Below are 20,073 nucleotides of genomic sequence, written 5' to 3'. Positions count from 1 at the left end.
CTCTCCATCGTAGAGCTTTACAACTATTCCTTTTGTTTCATCAGCTACTGCACACAGTAGGTGTGATGCTGAACATTTTTCCTTCCAATTTATTATTGCTGTAAATCCACAAATATGTAAGTTAAGAAAAATAGAACAAAGAGTTAGCCTGTTGGAGCTTTCCTCTTCAATAGGATCATGACTGTTCTAATCCTAGTCGCAATATTAGCTTTGCATAGAGATGTGGCATAAGTGTTATGAACAGCTGTTAAGAAAATAGAACTTGATTCATATGTAACATTCTGTCTTTTATTTATTTACTAATTATTATCTTTGTTTTGCAAGCAGAAGCGATATCCCATCCAATACTGCCTCATTTGTTAAGAATTTATATGGGTACAAGAGCTGAAATGGCTATTTCGTGCAACTCCCTCAGTCCCACAAATACTGCAGTCAGATAATATTTCACAGCAACATCTTGCACAAGGTCTCATTTAGATTCCTTCCTCTGGGTTTTTGGAATTGTGAGCATTAGAAAATTGAAGTGTATTTTACAGTCACAGTCCATTGTTAAATCTGGAAAAACCTGGAACCGGGCAATGAGTGCCCAGAGACTTTGACTTCAGTGCACTTTTTGTGGCGTTTACGTTGCTAATAAGCCACAGAGCCGTAAACATTAAGTAGGCTGTGTGCAGAATTATTCAGTAAAAGTCTTTGGGGCTTCATTTTTCCTTGGCTTTCTTCCCCCATTCCCAGATAGAGAATGTACAAAAATGTACATGGGAGTAATAACTATAAATGGCACAGACAAATAAAGTTAGTGGAAGTATTAAGATTTCTTCATTTCTGTTGATGTTCATTCATATTGCTGTAGTATTCCAGTAGAATTAGAAATACCATTTAACTTTCCTGTTGTTCTCAGTAGACCACGAGTTTGATGTCAATTTTATAGTCTTGGTCTTTGAACATTGTTCCTTTGACAGCTAGGTGCTAGTGTTCGAGATGATAACTGGGTGGACCAAGCATCTTGGGTCTAAAGTGTTAACTGCTTGTCCTTCAACAGATGCTTCCTGATAGCCCAGAATATATAATATTTTCTATCTGTATTATTCAGGTGAGGCTTGAATTCTCCCCCTGATCTTTTCTGCAAAGGTACCTGAAAGAAAGGAGTGAGAGTTCACAGAGTCACAGAGTTCTACAACCACATGATGGTTTCTTTTACTCATCTACACTTCTTTGCGTGTTTAGTGCATGGAAATATGGACTCGGTTTCTGCATTTGTACTTTAATATAAAGGTGGCAGGAGATGTGCCCACATAAAATTAATAGGCACAGAATGGATTCTGATCTATTGGGTTTGCTTCTCATTCAGGCTCCTGTACGTCCTTGGTAGCAGTGAGAAAAGGGCATGGCCTAGGTGGTGAGGATTATTGAGGATAGAAGCTGCTTTTTTTGAGATGTCTTTAATGGATTGAAGACTGATGGTGATGGTAGCACTGGCCGAGTTCACAACTCTCTGCAATCTTTTTCTGCGATGTGCATTGGCACCTCCATACCAGATGGTGAATGCTCTCAACAGTACACCTGTTGAAAGTTCCAAGTCATTGGTGACGTACCAAATCCCTTTAAACTCCTCAAGAAATATAGCTGCTAGTGAGCCTTCTTCATGATTGCATTGATGTGGAGGCCCTCGGTTAGAATTTCAGAGATGCTGACACCGAGGAATTATGGAATTGAGCATGGAATTTTATCACCCACACAGCAGGATACCAATATTGATCCCATTTTCTTGTATTGGGCCTGTGCAAGCCTTTCCCATTTAAGTATTTGTCTCAATGGCTTTTAAACATAGTAATTTTATCCGACTTCACCACCTCCTCTCACAATATTTTAAAGTTATCAAACACTCTGTGCAAAAAACATGTGCCTTAGATGCCTTTTAAATCTCCCATCTTTTGCCTTAAATATACACAAGAGTACAGTGGTGCTGGAGGTCATTTCATTGGGCTTCTCCAGGGCCACTCCAGCACCTCATGGGGCCGCTCCAGATGCTCTCAATTATACAATGCCAAATACAAGGTGGTGACCACCAAGGCCAGGTCTCACGAGACCCCCTTGTCATAATTTTTGATGAGCTCTAATGAGCACTGAACCCCTGATACATTGTCAGAATTATAATCAGAATTTATCGTCATGAACAAGTCATGAAATTCAATGTTTTGCATCAGCATCACAGTGAAAAATTCATATACAACAATAAATAAAAATTATCGTGCACATAAAGTAAAGCAGTGTCTGGTTTTATTGATTATTCAGGAATATGATAGCAGTGGGGAAGAAGCTGTCCTTGTGCCATTTAGTGCTTGTCTTTAAGCTCCTGTACCCTTTTCCCAATGGTAGCAGAGTGAAGCAGGCATGGCCTGTGTGATTGGGGTCTTTGAGGATAGAGACTACTTTATTAAGACTCTGCCACTTGTAGATGTCCTTGATGGAGTGAAGTCAGATGCCTGTGATGTCACAGGCCGAGTTAACAATCCTCTGGAGTGTTTTCTTGTCCTGAGAGTTAGCACCTCCATACCAGGTGGTGATGCAATCAGCCAGAATGCTCTCCATGGTACACCTGTAGAAGTTTTCCTAAGTCTTTGATGACATACTGAATCTCTTCAAGCATCTCAGAAGATATAGCCGCTGGCGAGCCTTCTTTGTGATTGCATTGACATGGAGGCTCCTTGACAGATCTTGGAGATGTTGACACCCAGGAATTTGAAGTTCTTGACCCTCTCTAATACTGAACCCTTGATGAGGACTGGGTTGTGTTTCCTTGACTTCCTCCTGAAGTCCACAATCATCTCTTTGGTTTTGCTAGTGTTGAGTTAAAGATTGTTGTTGTTACACCATTCAACGAGCTGATCTCTTTCCCTCCTGTACGCTTCCTCATTGCTGTTTGTGATTCTGGTGACAACTGTGGTGTCATCAGCAAATTTCTAGATAGCATTGGAATTGTGCCTGGCCACACAGTCATGGGAGTATAATGGGTAGAGCAGTGGGCTAAGCATACATCCTTGGGATGAGCCTGTGTTGATGAACAGTGAGGAAGAGTCGTTCTTTCTAATTTGCACTGACTGTGGTCTTCCGATGAGAAAGTCAAGGATCCAGTTGTGGGGTGGGGGTTGGGTGTGTAGAGACCCAGAGTTTGAATCTTCTTGACCAGCACAGAAGAAATAGTGCTGAAGGCTGAGCTGTTGTCAATGAAGAGCAGCCATACGTATGATTGCCTTTTTCGAGGTGATCCAGAGGTGAGTGAAGATCCAGTAATATTGCTTCTGCTGTGGAGCAATTATGATGACAGACGAATTGCAGTGTTCCTGATCTTTGCTTATGTACATGTTAATTCTGGCCATGACCAGCCTCTCAAAGCATTTCATCACAGTGGACATTAGTGCCACTGGGCAACAGTAATTGAGGCCGCCCACTCTACTCTTCTTGGGCACCGGGGTGACTGGTGCTGTTTTGAAACAGATGAGAACCTCTTGACTGCAGCAATGAGAGGTTGAAAATATCCATGAACACTCCAGCTAGTTGGTTGGCGCAGACTCTCTGTACCCTGCCAGATACACCTTTAGGGCCTGGTGCCTTGTGAGGATTCAGCCTCTTGAATGATGTTCTGACGTCATCCTCAGAGACAGATATCACAGAGTCCTCCACATTGGCAGGGATTCTAGAAGGCACTGTTTGGTTCTCCTTCTGAAAGAGGGCATAGAAAGGGTTCAGCTCATCGGGTTATGAAGCATCACATCCATCTTGCCCTCACTTTGTAGGTTGTAATGGCCAGCCCTCGCTGCCAAAGCTGGTGTGCATCTGTCTCTGTCAGTCCGCTGCTGGCAATTTCCGTGGTGTTTAAATGGCTAGTGCATTATCCCTTTAAATCACCCGCAATGTTTAAATGTACTGAGCGTCTGCTGTTTGTGACTCCTGTGGAGTTTAAATAGCCCAATTGCTTGCTGTTTAAAACTCCTACCATGTTAAACTTGCCTGAGCACAGGCTGTTTAATGGTCCCGCAATCAGACATGAACTGCCAAATCTTCCAATTCCGATGTCCGCCAGCGATCTTAGGATATTCTTATTTACCAGTAAGTTTGATTTTATGGTTCTATGGTCATATTTTAATAAGTTCTGAATGGGAATATTTGATAATTCAAGTAATAGCTTCACACAAAGAGTCGCCACTGCAAGGTGCCATCTTGATCCATCTTGTTCTTTGTGATTGGATCGACACGGAGGCTCTAGGAAAGATCCTTGGAGATGTTGACACCCAGGAATTTGATGTCCTTTACCATCTCCACTACTGGGCCTTCAATGAGAACTGGATTATATTCTCCTGACTTCCTCCTGAAGTCCACGATCATCTTTTGGATTTGCTGATGATGAGCACAAGGTTGTTGCCATAACACCATTCAATCTCCCTCCTTTATGTTTCCTCATTGCCATTTATGATTCTGCTGACAATTCTGGTGGCATCGGCAAATTTTTAACTAGCATTAGACTTTTGTACCTGGCCACACAGTCATGGGTGTAAAATGAGTAGAGCAGTGGGCTAAGCACGTATCCTTGGGGAGGAGACCTTGTTTCTAATTCGTACTGACTGCGGTCTTCCAATGAGGAAGTCAAAGATCCAGTTGTAGAGGGTGTGCAGAGGCCCAGAATTTATCTGTGGTGTTCACCCTTGCTTTGTAGGCTGTAATAGCCTGCGATCCCTGGCGTGCATCTGTCTCTATATTTAGCTTCCTCCGGAAATGCAACTTCACTTCAGAGATGGTCTTCCGCAGGACTTCTTGTAGAGATCTAGATCCCCGGCTTTAAATCCACTTGATTTTGTCCTCAGCTGGTTGTGAATCCTCTGATTCATCCAAGGCTTCTGGTTAGGAAACACCCGGTATGTGTGCATGGGCACACACTCATCCACACAGGTCTTGATGACACCTGTTGCATATCCCTTCAAGTCTGTGGAGGAGCTATTGGATATATTCCAGTTCACCGATTCAAAGCAGTCCTGAAGGCAGTCCTCCACCTCCCTCAATCATAATTCTGCCGTCTTTACTACTAGTACTGTGGTCCTCAGACTCAGCTTTCACAGCTAGGTGATCAGACTTGCTGAAGTGCAAAATTCCTTTGGTTTTTTAAAAGATTCTGACTTTCTTCTCCATACACATACCTCCTTCATTCCAAGAGGAACATGGTCCTACGATCTAGGCAACAACCCGGTGAATATCCTCTGTCTTCTCTCTTGGATAATCACATGCTCTTTATCTCATTTCCAGATATTTGCTGTAGTAACATGAAGTTTAGTTTCTTAAAATGAAAAACTCCAACAGACATTTTGCCTTATATATTGTAGTCAATATTTGTCATGTAAAATCCACTCAGATTATTCCCTGGGAGTAATTGTAACTAATCGTACTTACTTTATCTCACTTGTTTGGTATTGACTTTATAGCTTTGTGACAGCCATGCTGAGGGGGGTTTGCAGACCAACCAAATCTCGAATTGAACTGTAACTGTACTGTTTGAAATCTCATGCAAGAGTGTCCAAAAATGGAACAGTATTTGATAAGTTGGAAATTACATGTCCATTGGAAAAAGCTTTGACTTTTAAAAAATTTTATAAAGCACATAAAACATAGAATATAGAACATTACTGTACAGGCCATCCATCCCACAATGTTATGCTAACCTATATAAACCTATAATCTTCCCTAGATCACACCAATAGCCCTCTATTTTTCTTACATTCATGTGCCTGTCCAAGTGCACTTAAATGTCACTTTGGTGGTGCTGCCAATTTTTCGTAGTTGAACTAAATGTTTTGAATTCCCGTCTGTGGATCTGAAGTAAGCTTTTTGTTGACTTTGATTGTTGAGGTGAGATGCACATCAAACTATCCTTCCCCACAATGATCCTGTATGCCAGGAAAAAAATAGGAGGATAAAAAAATACTCGTATTTACATGGGCATTGTAATTGCAATCAATTGGGACTTATTTTTTGGATGCGATGGGGTGGGGGAATGTCACCAGTCTAGTAATGCAAAATCTGGTCCAATAATCTGATGACAGATGTTCAGATCCCATTATAACAGCTGTGAAATTTAAGGACAGTTGATTCGGGGGATAAAAGAAATCTGCTGCCTGGACCTAGTCTGGCAGATGTGAAGGAAATGATCAGATTAAAATGGGTCAGACCTTCCAGCTTTAACAATCCAACCCTGCTTACCCTTTGAGATAACTGCCTGAGGTGGGGAGATTGTCTTGGTCATGTGACAATTCATTATTGTTTCAGATGCCAAAACATTCCACATTGGTGTCACAAAGACATGGTGTCACGCAGCAGCCACCTGTTCACTCTAATCCTACATTAATTCAAATGTATTCTCACATTCCCCCCTGTTCTACCACTCACATACATGCTAAAACCAATTTACATGGCCAATTAACCCTATTGGGGTGTAGGTAGAAACAGGAGTCTGCACTTTATTATTTTTTTTACTTCTGTGCATTACACAGTGAGTTTACTTACATTTTTATATTTGCTTACATGTGTACGTTGTGTACAGTGCTAATTATGTGGCAATTCTGCCTCACCCTCAGGAAAAAGAATCTCAGAGTTGTTTGTGGTCATGTATGTACGCTAATAATAAATCTGATATCTGATCTGACCATCTGTTGAAAACCCATATGGTCACAGGGAGAAGATGAAAGCTCCAAGCAGAGATTGTTGGGGGTTAGGATCACTGGAGCAGTGGGGTAGCAGCTCTACTGGCTGCTCAACTGTGTCATCTCAGGACAGGTCCGCCTCCAGTGGATACGAGTTGATGATATTCTAACCCGGACGTTTCCAACATAATTGACCCAAATAAACTCTTGGACTGTTTCAAACATGGGTTAATCATACTGGTCCCCAAGAAGAGTGCAGTAACCTGCCTAAATGACAATCAACCAGAAGCACTTACATTAACAGTGATGAAGTGGTGATGATGAAGCATGTATAAGTGGTGACGTTCCATTCACTTATTGTAGGAACAGGTCTATGGTGGATGACATCTCACTGGATCTACACAAAGCCGTGGAATATCTGGTCACCAAAGATACATATAGCAGGATGCTTGTTATAGTCAATAGTTCGGCATTTAACACCATCATCCCCTCAAAACTGATCAGCAAACTCTAAGACCTGGGAGTTAACACCCCACTCTTTAAATGGATCATGGCTTTCCTCACTTCCAGACCACAATCAGTGAAGATTGGTAGAGCATCTCCACCACAATCTCCATCAGCACCAGAGCACCACTGGGCTGGGTTCTTAGCCCCTGCTCTACTCACTTTACACCTATGGCTGTGTAACTCGGTACAACAATAACACCATCTTGAAATTTTCCTATGATACCATGGTAGTGGGTTGTATAAAGGAAGGGGATGAGCCAGCATACAGGATGGAAATTGAAAACTTGGCTAAATGGTACATCATTAACAACCCTGCACTCACAGATTATTGACTTCAGGAAAGGAAAGCCAGAGGTATACAATCCAAAGATCAGTGAGGGTGGAGAGGGTGAGAAAATTTAAGAACTTGGGAGTCACTATCTCAGAAGATCTTTCCTGGGCCCAATGCACTAACGGCATAGTGAAGAAAGCACATCAGCACCCATAATTTCTCAGGAGTTTGCGAGGGTTTGTTATGACATCAGAAACCCTGGCAAATTTATACAGAGGCGTGGTGGAAAGTGTGCTGACCGGCTGCATCACGGTCTGGTATGGGGACCCCAATACTCCTGAGTGTAAAGCCCTCCAAAAGGTAGTGGACCCACCCCAGAGCATCACAGGTAAAACAATCTCCATAAGTACCAGAGCACCACTAGGCTGTGTTCCCCACTATTGAGAACATCTACAGAGAAGGCTGCCGTTGGAGAGCAGCAGTAATCATTAAAGATCTACAGCACCCAGCACACATTCTGTTCTCGCTGCTGCCATCAGGAAAGAGGTCTAGGTGTCACAAGACTTGCACCACCAGGGTCAGGAACAGCTGCTACCCCTCCACCATCAGACTCCTCAACAACAAACTCAATTAGATACTCATTTAAGGACCCTTACTTGTGCCCTTTATTGATTTTCTTTTTTTATTCTCTTTGCATTGCACAGTCAGTTTGTTTACTTTCATTGCTTGTTTCAGTTCTTTATTTATTTACATGTATACCCTCTGTCCAGTTTTTTTTTGCACTACCAATTTGTGGTAATTCTACCTCGCCCACAGGAAAAAGGAATCTCAGGGTTGTATGTGATATCATCTATGTACTGTGAGGGGTGCTGGACAAAGTGGCAACTCTCTGACTGCCTTACAGTAGACAAAAGTTAAAGAATTTCATATATGTTACATTCTAAATGTTGTATTATGTAACAATAATGGAACATTTACCTTTACCTTTTAATCTGACAATAAATATGAAATCTGATCTAAGCCTCAGCAACCCCACCCCCAAATTCCTCCACACTCCAAAATGGAATCTCCCCTTCCTGACTTTCAGACCACAATCATTCTTAACACTGATGTCAATCAAGACTGCATACTCATTATCCTTTTACACTCATGACTTCCTCCATGAAGGATCTCAAATCAAAAGGGAGGAGTGGAAGGAAACCAAGATTCTAGTGGGATAGTGTCAGGTCAAAAACCTCTCCCTCAATTTCAGGAAAGTGAAGGAACATCAGCTTCAGAAGGCACAGTCCGCTCTCTATGTTAATGGCACTGAAGAGGAAATAGTGTTGAGTTCTTCAAGGTAAATATCACCAATTATATGTCTTGGTCCAACCATGTCATTACTTGGCTGCAGATGCAGAAGCCTGATGAAATTCAACTTGTCCTCAAAACTCTTACCATTTTTTTTTATGGGTGCACCACAGCTTCGCTTGACAACTGCTCTGCCTAAGACCCCTAGAAACTGCTGAACTTTGTGAATACAGCCCAAGCCATCATGCAAACCTACTGTCTCTGGAAAGCAGGTAACATTTTCAGCTAGATATCCCATTCTGGTCACCCTTTCTTCTCTCCTTTCTCTTTGGCCAGATGCTGGATGAGTTTGAAAATACACACCTCCAGATTCAAGGACAGTTTCTTTTCTTCTGTTATCAGCCTTTTGAATGGGCCTCCCATTAGTAAAATATGACACCTTGCAAAGTCCAACTATACTTTTCTCATTAGTACTCTACCCAGAATTGTTGTCTTATGGGACCTTGTTCTTCAATTTTGTTTCATTGTAATAGCATGTTTTTATTCTTGTTCTATCTGTTGTATTTGCTTGGATAACACACTAAACAAAGCTTTATATTGAATCTCAGGGTATTTGATATTAAACAATTGAATTAAAATGTAGACTGAGTTACAACCAATCCTGATGGTGTGTTTGGAAGTGCATTGTTTAAATTATAGATTACTCGATGTCTTCTTGTATTCTTGAACACATTTATTGGAGCAGCTCTGATGAAATCTGAAATATTAACTCAGCTTCTATCTCGGTGATGCTTCTTGACCCACTGAGTGTTTGTAGCCATTTACTTTTATTTCATATTTTTTGAATCTGCAATATTTTGTTTATTTTTATTGGAGCAGTTGTTTGAATATTTGTGTGGACACTGAAGGTTTATTGGAACTACACAAGGGCAAAGGTTTCCTCCAGTAAAATGGCTTATATTGATCGTCACTCTTTTGTTATTTAAAACTGTCACCCGATTGTGATAATGATGGATGATGCAACTGAGAAAATAGTTCACCAGTGTTCTCTAATTCAATCTGCCCTCTACAAATCATTGTTGCTTAAAGGTTTAAAATTTTCACATATTCTTTGACCACCAATCACAGTACACCAAAGGGAACTGAGAGAAGCTTCTGTCGATAGCCATCCAGATAGGTAATCCAATTAGAGCTTTCTGCAGTCGTAACCAATTCTTTGGACACAGTTATTATTTTTTGCAGATTATTATTTGAAAATATGCAGGGTTTGAGGCACTGTGCACTAAAGGAAACATCACTGTTTATTAACCAGAGAAATACTATTTCGGGAATTCACACCAGCACACAAAAGAAAATGTTGCTGTGCAGAGACTCTACAGTGATATTACAAAGATTTTTAGTGGCCCTTTTGAGTTTTGAAGACCTAAATCAATATGAGAGTGTCAAGCATATAAATAGAGATGCTCAATAGTGCTGGATTCTGTTCAATGCAAAGATTTTCTCTTGAAATAAAATGTCACAATTCAGATATTGATGTGTAATATTTTATACACAGTGGGTTCATTAGGCTCCATCAGGTGACTGATCAGTGTGTGTCCATGCATTGCAGGATTTGGTGTGTGTCTATATGCATAGGAATATTTAAGTATGTATTTTTGAGTGTGTGTGTGTGTGTGTGTGTGTGTGTGTGTGTGTGTGTGTGTGTGTGTGTGTGTGTGTGTGTGTGTGTGTGTGTGTGTGTGTGTGTGTGTGTGTGTGTGTGTGTATTAATTTGTGTTGAATCTTTGTGAATATATGGGGACATTTGACTGTGTTGTCACCTCCCTGAAAACTTCTGGCTCCAATGCTTCTAGTTGCTGCAGTGCTGCAAGCAGTTCTCTCCAAGAGTTACAATACTGCATATAATACCACAAAAATTACAGTGATGCATGCAGTTCTCTCCAGGGGTTACAATGGTGCATGTAGTTCTCTCCAGGGGTCAGGGCTGCGCATGCTGTTCACTCCAGAAGTTACAGTTGTGCATGCAGTTCTCTCCAGGGGTCAGGGCTGCGCATGCTGTTCACTGCAGAAGTTACAGTTCTGCATGCAGTTCTCTCTAGGATTAGAGTGAGGAGGTAAACCATGATCTAGTTTTGTGCTGATAGATACAATAGAGAAACTTTTTTTGGGAATTGTGTTGTTGACTCAAGGAATTCATGTTTTTGGAGATTCCTTGTCCTTGTGCCTAAAGCAGAAGTCTAACTTTTCAGAGCTTTGGAAGCTTGAGAGAGGAATAATGTACAAACTGAGGGGTGGGAGTAATACTGAAAGTATGGTGTTCCTTACTAATGTTAGTATTAGTCTTCCTTCCTTCCTTCCCCCTTTCTTTATACAAAACTTTCTGGACAACGAGCTCATGCTAGAGGGACTAGTGGGCATAGCTTAAGAATACAGGGAAGGTCATTTAAGACAGAAATTAGGAGAATTTTTTTTACCCAAGAGAGTTGTGGATCTGTGGAATGCATTGCCACAGAGGGTATTGGGGGAAGATTCATTGGATAGATTTAAGAGAGAGTTGGATAAAGCTTTTGTGGGCAGAGGAGTTAAGGGTTATGAGAATAAGGCTGGGATTAGTTATTGAAAGAGAAAGATCAGCCATGATCCGATAAATAGCAGGGTTGGCTCGGCGGGCCAATTGGCCTACTCCGGCACCTATCGTCTATTGTCCATTGTCTATAAATTCACCAATTAATCTACAGATACTGCATGTTTTTAGAGGGTGGAAGAAAGCAGAGGACCTGAAGGAAACCCACATAGTTAGGGAGAGTATAAATTTCTCATAGACAGCAGTAGATTCTAACCCGGGTCACTGGCGCAGAACTAGCAATGCGCTAACTGCTGCGCGCAGCATACTGCAACGTTAACAAGTTATTTATATAAAAATCTAGAAGCAAAAATCTAATTCCATGATGGGCTTCCATAATTTTCACATCCTTGTATCCTTTATATGAACATTAAATCAGACAAACTGTTTCCTCTCAAGCTGAAATAGGAAGCTTGATGAATAATTTGCTACAAAAAGCATCAACATTGCCAATTATGCTCAAGTTCAAAGTGTCCTATTTGCAGAAGAATTGAAAGACAGGGAAATCTTTGATTCCAAGTAATTGCTTGCACTTCAAAGGCATGTGACAGGAACTTTGCATCAAGCTTCTAACCAAACTGTCTATTGATGCCACTATTGGATGCAGCAGATGTTGCATCAATTTAGTTATACATACTGGAAGGGTGCATTTCTGTGAAGGTCATATCAATGATTGCAAAATAGGAGACAAGTGGATGAAGATGGTTGACATTCTGAAATTTATTTTCTTGAATACTGTGCCTGCTGGCAGGGCCTGTAATTATTCCCCATTCATAATTACACTGCACAACAAAGATTTTGCTTACTGAACATTTTTGGGAGTATTTTATGGATTTTGGGCTACTGATCGTGAAAATTGCGTTAAAAATTTCCTATCATGTACCTCTTTTCAGATATAACCTATTTTTGTGATTTCCTATCATATATTAAGTCTACTGATATATTACCCATAAAGTAAGCTGTTTTGGTCCATCCAAACAAGCTTGGGCATGCATGCAGTGGAGGTGCTATGTTAATACTGTCTTAGGCCTGGGCATGCTTTGTCAGGATTAGATGCAGACAGGCTATAAAAGTAGCTCACATATACAGATGCTGTGCATTACATTGATATAGATTAAACACACGTTAAAGCATATGTTCTTCAGGGACTAGCATAGTGAGTGTACTTAACAATAGTATTTATTGTCTTCAGGAAGATTCAAGACAGTAGAAATGTCTTGTCAATGTTGCAACAGATGCAATGCATTCTGTTACATTTAGGCTCAAAGATGCAGCATGACTGGACTTATTAAGAAAGCCTATGAACTCTACCTCAATTGTAAAATAAGTGGCGAAGACAACCCATGGGCTCCTCACATTTGTTATGCAACATGTACAGTCAGTCTGAGAGCTTGACTCAGCATCGTAATGCAATTAAACATGCTAAATTCAATTCAAAGAGATTTACATAATTATTTGTTATAAGGTTGTGATGAGTACTTTCTTGAGACACTAGAGTCATTCGGGTGAAGGTGGTCCCATGGTGCTACTGAACAAGGAGTTCCAGCATTTAGTCCAAGCAGCAGCGAACATATTCCTATGTTGGGATGGGGTACTACTTTAAAGGGAACCAGAAATGAGAGAGTTAGCATTTGAGGAGTGATTGAGTAGCTTGGGAATATAATTACTGTGGTTTATAAAATTACAAAAAATTAAAATCAGGAAAGTTGCTTCCACCATCAGGTGAGACTGGAAATAGATGATGTGGCCTCAAGATTCAGGAGTAGATTTATATAAAAAAAAGATGGGGAGTGTATCCTAGAGAGTAGTGAATCTATGGCATTCTCTGTCCAAGGAAACAGTAGAGGCTATCTCATTAAATGTATTTAAGATATAGACAGATTTTCTTTGAAAAATAAAGGAATTAAAGGTTATGGGGAGCAGGCAGGAAAGTGGAGCTGAGCCCATAGCCAGATCAGCCATGACCTTATTGAATGGCAGAGCAGGCTCAATGGCCCAGATGACCACCTCTTGCTTCTATTTCTTATGTTCTATTTCTTATGTAAACCTGCAAGTGGTTGTGTTCCAAAGCACCTGCTACCTTTGTCTATCTTGATGGCAGAGATCACAGGTTAGGAGTAAAAACACACAATGCTGGAGAGACTCAGCGAGTCAAACAGTGATGTCTTTTGTGTAGCAAAGGCAGAGATACATAACTGACATTTCAGAATTGAGCCCTTCATCAAAGTATGGTTAGGAGCACATGTTCAGTGTAGTCTTAGTGGATAAATGCAACCATTGTGCACCAGTTGTGGAAGAATTAAACACGGTGGGCTGGGTTTTGATTAGGTGGGCTGTTTTGTCTTGGCTGAAGCTGAGCTTCTCAAGTGTTCTATGAAGTCTGTGCCACTTGCCACAGAAGAGATGCCAAAATTTGCAATCCCACTTCATTTACATTTTCTGAAGGCTTGCTCAAAAAAATTGAGTTCAAAAGCACAGGAATATGTCTATGTAACAGGTACACAATACAATCCCAAAACTTCTGAAAATTCTGCTGTGTACCTTGGAAGCCCCTTGAACAGATGCTGTTTAAGAAAAGGAAATTACCCATGACAATCCTTTGTACTGACATCTGTTGAAATTCTATTTTAGCCTGGGTGACTGCATAGTCATTAAAAAAACAGTGGCATTGTGGCTAAATTACTTGACGTCACCAGAAGCCTCATCATGATCCTGCCACATGAGTTCAAACCCCACCATGACATCTGGAGACTTTAAATCCATGTAATTAAAATATGGAACAGGGAACAAAAATTCTGTCTCCATGAAACTACTGGATTATTGGGCAACCTTATCTTGTGCACTCATGACCATCACAACATAAAATCTACAGTTCTGACTCAGTCCTGCTGGTTACTGTCTCCAAGCCTTGTCATGTTGCAGGCAATTAGGGTTGTAGAAGAAATGCTGGCATTGCCAGGAACCATCTGGATTCTTTGAACAAATAAATAAATTAATGAGAACTTAATGATCCATGCTCTGTCAAGCCATTCTCTTGATTGGGGAAATTGAATATCAGTCTCGGTGTTGGCCTTCTGAAGAAAGAGTTTCGAGTCCCCAAAAGGCTAGTTTGGTTGTTGGAAATTAAGTGTAATGCTTGGTTATTTCAAACCTGGTATATTGCCATAAAATAAGCTGCTTTGGTCATTTGAAAGCAATCTTTAGAAAGCTTGCTGTAATGTGTCGGCATCCAATGACCTCCAACTGGATTCATTGCATCACCACATTTGACTCTATCACAGAGCGTAATTACAGCATTTAAAACCAATAGAATTGGTTGTAAATGCTATATTTACAGTCAATACCATTTATCTGGAGCTTCTTTAGAGTCCATAAGATCTCGCAGGTCCTGCTCATATAACTCTTACAAATGTTGAAATAGCGGCCATGGAGCAATAGAATTGTAAAGATCTACAACATGGAAACAGGCACTTTGACCTATCTTCTCCACACTGAACAAGTTGCTTACCTAAGCAAGTCTTATTTGTCCCTTCTGTCCAATACCCTGCCACTTTTTATCCTCTCTGCTCTTATGCTCTTTCTCCCTTTTGATATTCATGCTATCACTCTGTTAATCTCAATAAAGGGTCCAAACCTAAAACATCCACAGATGCTGCCTGGCCCACCTCAGTATTTGCTCCTATTTCCCTGCATCTGGCCCATATCTAAACATTTCATATCAATTAACCTGTCAAACTAATTTTTAAATGATTCAATAACACCTCAGCAACTTTCTCTGGCTACTCATTCCATGTACTCACTGCCTTTTATATGGAAAAAGGTGCCCCTCAGACCTCTTTTCAATATTTTCCCTCTTACCTTAAATCTAAGCCCTTTAGTTTTAGACTCCACTATTCTGGTGAAAAGATTAACACAACTTACCTTATCACGCCCCTCATGATTTTTATAAACCTCTATAAGATCTCACCTCAATCTCCTATGCTCTGGAGAGAACACTTACAGCCTATCTGGACCCTCCTTAAAACTCAAGCCCTCAAGTCCTGGTAACATGCCCGTAAATATTTTCTACCCTTTTCAGCTTATTGATAGTTTTCCTATAACTGGGTGACCAGCATGTAATGGAAGATTCTAACTGTGTTTCTTACTTTTGCAGCCTTTGCTTCTGCCAGGCTGAGAACCTGCTTGTGTTTTAGAATCAGCAGACATAAGCTAAATCTCTGGGGCCCAGAGATGCAGTTATCTGAGAAAAGGACATCTGTGTACCAAGAACATTTCCTGTTTTGGACACAGACTGTCAGAGGCCTAGCCTTGATGCAAAATAAACCATTTATTCAAAGTGATAAGGTATGAGTAAGCAATTTTTGGGTAATATAAGCCATGGTCCCGCTGCTGAAGTGGGCAACATCTCTCAGCAAGAAGAAGAACTTCTAGAGTCCAGCCAACGTCCTGGTCGGGGGAGGTGGAGAAGCTGCTACCAGTGCCCTGACAACCTATTACAAGTGTGCAGTTGTTGCCTCGCTTCGGCAGTTGGGACCAGTCCAAGCGTTGATAAGTATAGTTGGGATGGACTTGCGTATTGTAGTTTGAAATCAACTTTTGAATTTGTAATAAACATTTGTATAAACTGAACTGCTCTCGGTGTGTGTGTCTATTTTCTTTCGGTAGCTCAAACACTGTGACCAATCTAAAACGAACAAAATGAGAGGTACAAGTTTACCCAAGACACAGCACTATGTATAATTCTCCAGATATGGTCTTACTGTTGTAGCATGACATCCTTAATTCTTCACTCAATGCCCTGAAGATGAAGGCAAGCATGCCATACACATTCTTCACCATCCTGTCTATCTGTATTACCACATTCATGGAAATATGTACCTGCATCCCCAAGTCTTGCTATCATCTATATGTTCAGTTGGTATGATAACACTGAATGGGTTAGCAATCACAGAGAAGATGATTAGAATTATGAATGTTATTGATAGATATTTGTACATCATTTATCAAAAGAAATGAGACTAGTGCAGAAAAGTTACACTGGTATGAAGGTTCACAATGATAAAACTGAATAATGCTCGGTTGAACATAAAAAATCCAAGCCTTGCTTTGCTGGCTGGCCATTCGAAGCCTCACGGAGACTGATTTGCTGGAGGGTGACAATGCACGTTGTATTCAATCTCTCAGCCTTAAAACAAGGCTGGCTGCTTTTTGAACATCAGTCCAATTCATTTGAATGGAGGCAATGACTCTTGACAAAGGTAATTCCAAAGAAGGCATTCACATTATTTCTCTGAATTTTCTTTTCTATTTTAATTATTTTAGTTATGATCTGGCATGTTAAAGTGTGTTTAATGTTAAAAAGAACTATTTTTGCTTTAGCCACTTAAATCTATTTGAATTTTTTAATCATATGATCCATTTTAAAGATATCCCAAAAGATCTGAGCTTCCAAAGGCTATGGGGAGTTCCAGTACAACCTCCTCATACCTGTTTGGACCTTCTCCTTCTCTGTGGGTAGAATGATAATTCAACTCAGTAGTTCCACCACAACAAGTTAGTGCAAGTGGAGCACAGGTTCAAGACAACATGACCCAATATCCATTCTTTCATCCTGCTCACTCCATAAGCATTTTGCATCATGTAGTCCAAGGCATAAGACTAAGTTTATTTTCAGAACATCTTAACTCTACAGGGCTAAGAAATTGAAGTTCAATAATATTCTTCAGGGAAGGAAATCTCCTGACTTGATTTGCTCTGGCCTCTATGTGTCCCCAGATCCAGTGGCCTAGCAAATTTTAACTGCCTCAACATCATGGATGGAAAATAGTCTGCTGTTTGCTAGCAATGTCCGCATGTGTAAGCAACGTTTGTTTTTTTTTCAAGAGATAAATTGTTGAAAGGCAGAATTGAAAACTTATTTTTCCTTCAGTTCATGGACTCAGTGCTAATTAGTACACATTCTCACTAAAATGTACTTTTTCCCTTACCACAACATAAAATGCTCATATTATGAAGTATTGCAAATGTAGGTTATATTGAAATGTTAAGTGTGGAGACATCCAAATTGTTAGAAGCACTGTTTTCACATACCTTCAGTCTCAGTACAACAGAAAAGAGTATAATATTCTGTCAAGCTGGCTGAGACCATCAGCAATGTGAGTGTGAGATGTATTATTCAACTATACAAATAACTATCTTCTGTTTCTACTGGAATATTTAACTCATATTTCACCCATTGTGTATTCCAATGTTTGTAAGTCGAATGTGTTAGCTAATACTGCCTGTCCCACTCTTGTCCACAGGAATTATTTGCCTAGGAACTGAAGGAAAACATGAAATGATAAAAATAACACGCTACCTGGCAAAAATCCCAAAGTACACTTCAAGCACCTTGTCCATGAAACAAAATTGATCTGACAGACACTACTGGTGGCTATGTCTAATCCCACCAGCAGCACACTCCTGCAGAATATTTCCTTCTAAATGGCAATTTGTGGTTACAAAATAAATGATTAAATAAAAATACAAAGGTTGTGGTTTAAAAATCTGCTCAGAGACCAGAGCCATAGATGTACTGAGCCTTTGTTCAGCCACTATCAGTACAGGCAGACATGTAGTGGAAATCAGGTGTAAGATTCCCTCTACTCCCCATCCTTCTGATGCCCCTGGACTCATATCTTTCCAAGGAAGTGAAACACTGGGCACTGGTTTAGAGGTGCTGCTCTCAGACACAAATCTCTCATCTTCTTTTGATTGTATATGGTCATAACAGCCCTCACTGAAATCCACTGAGCAATGTGGATCAACATCTACATTAGATATCTGGTGTGCCTTTGTTGCATCTTGCACTGAATAATCAATGTCAGCAAAACCATAGAAGTCAATGAAGAAGTGTACAGCTGGTGTCACATCAAAGTTAGAAAAATCACACCGGGGATTGAGAGCCTTGACCTCTACTCATATTGCCAGCATCAGCTGACACCAGTGTGCCGATTAAACCAATGAAAAAAAGGACAAGTTGCATCCTTGGACAAAAATGATGTGCATTTTTACGTGAGCACGTTCAACTGCATGTTGAAGCATGTTGAGGTAGTCTGCTGGAGTCCTGAGGTAAGGCTGATGGAGGCTCTTCCTCTTCTCAATTAGAAGTGCAATTAAAAATATTCTAGTTTAAAATTTCAGTGTGCAGTATAGAAAGTGAGTAGTATAAAAATTTGGTATGCAATATATAAAGTTTAGATTCAGAAATTACTTTCGATTTTGGCTGCAAACTGTGGGGATAGGGAGGTGTAAGAGTTCCTCTCACTGAGATTGGAAGACGCTGTTTGATGGGCACTATTAAAGATGGCTGGTTTTATGAGAGGATAGCATCAAAGCTCAGGGAAATTGAGTTTAATAGGAACAAGTCCCAGGTCATAAATAAGCTGAAGGTACTTTGGAAGAGGTTTCATCAGGTTATGGACCACAATGTGAAGAGTGGGAAGGACCGTTTGGACTGGCCTTATTTCAACCAAGCATATATTATCGGGGGGTGGGGGGGTTACCAACAAGCAAGCTGAGCCCTCTACCTGGTATTCAACCTGCAGCCTTGTGAGAGGACTTCTGCACAATCTCTTGAAACATTTTGTCACCGGAGGAAGAAGAAGAGGTGGAGGTGGAGGACATGGATGCCCCTTGTACCTCGTCTGCCCCAGTTCTCCCAACCACCTCAGGTCCCTCATCTGCCTCAGTTGCCTTTCACCCCCACCATGTTCCACAACCTCTCCCTCTACCACATCCACTGCCAGTCCCTCAGACACCTGGGAGACTGCAACTGCTCAGAAAAGAGGGACCTCAACTGCTGCTGCACCCGGAGGCTGGCAAGAATTGAATTTCATCTGTCCCTTATTGCTTTTTTAATCAATACTTATAAAATTTGCCATTTCACCTATTGATTATTATGATAATAAAAGCATCTCTCACCCATAATTCATCACTTCCAACTCCTAATTCTACTACATTATCGTATATAACACTATTCTTATCACTTAAAAAAAAGAGAAACCACTTCTAATGTTGTTTCACAGAGAAACAATATTACTCCCCTCCATACCACAAATCCACACATGAATTAGCAGCCATCATCCCCTCCCTCCCAGCTCTCCTGAAATATCACATTTCATTTACTTAAACATAAGAGAAAGTGGAAAAGTTTTGGGAAGATCTAAACCAGGTATTAAATAAAATCACAAAAAGCAACACACCAAAAAATCCAGAGATCTTTCTTCGATGTAATATAAGAGGTAAAGAACTTGGCCTCAATTTGGATGGAGCACAAAAAAGATTTATTATGATAGCCTTAGCTGTAGCAAAGAAAATGTATTATGCCAACCTGGAAATTAGAAGATAGCCTGAGAATACAGCAATGGTACATAGAAATGAATAAATGTATTCCATTGGAAAAAATAACATATAATTTAAGAAATAACATCATAGTATTCGAACAAATTTGGGAACCGTACATGGAACACAACAGATAAGTCCTACCCTGGACCTCCACCGCCTAAAATGACAAGGAGAAGAACACGAAATGAACTGACCCAGTATGTAAAAGTAGAAGACACAAATTTCTTGTTTATTTTCATTGTGTGATGACATTGTTTAATGGGATTAATGTATCATATAGATTGAACGTTGAGTGGGAGGGAGGGAAG

General features: G+C 40.4%; 2 long non-coding RNA genes across 3 annotated transcripts; one reads left to right on the top strand and one right to left on the bottom strand.

Moving 5' to 3' along the window:
- Positions 1-266: 266 nt before the first annotated feature.
- Positions 267-6,239, bottom strand: LOC138739906 (uncharacterized). Of its 2 annotated transcripts, none has more exons than XR_011342542.1 (2): positions 5,443-6,239; positions 267-1,135 (listed from the first exon to the last, which is right to left on the bottom strand). It is a non-coding gene; the product is annotated as an uncharacterized lncRNA (long non-coding RNA). The 2 variants fall into 2 exon arrangements; XR_011342543.1 differs by having other exon boundaries at positions 5,768-6,239.
- A 165-nt stretch (positions 6,240-6,404) lies between these two features.
- LOC138739905 (uncharacterized) lies at positions 6,405-17,788 on the top strand. The gene is made up of 4 exons (XR_011342541.1): positions 6,405-6,538; positions 8,720-8,806; positions 8,931-9,029; positions 17,683-17,788. It is a non-coding gene; the product is annotated as an uncharacterized lncRNA (long non-coding RNA).
- Positions 17,789-20,073: the final 2,285 nt, after the last annotated feature.

This window comes from Narcine bancroftii, chromosome 7 (assembly GCF_036971445.1).
Source record: "Narcine bancroftii isolate sNarBan1 chromosome 7, sNarBan1.hap1, whole genome shotgun sequence".
In the NCBI taxonomy this organism is placed as follows: Eukaryota; Metazoa; Chordata; class Chondrichthyes; order Torpediniformes; family Narcinidae; genus Narcine; species Narcine bancroftii.
Note: the sequence above shows the minus strand (reverse complement) of the source record. Positions and strands in the feature narration are given on the sequence as shown.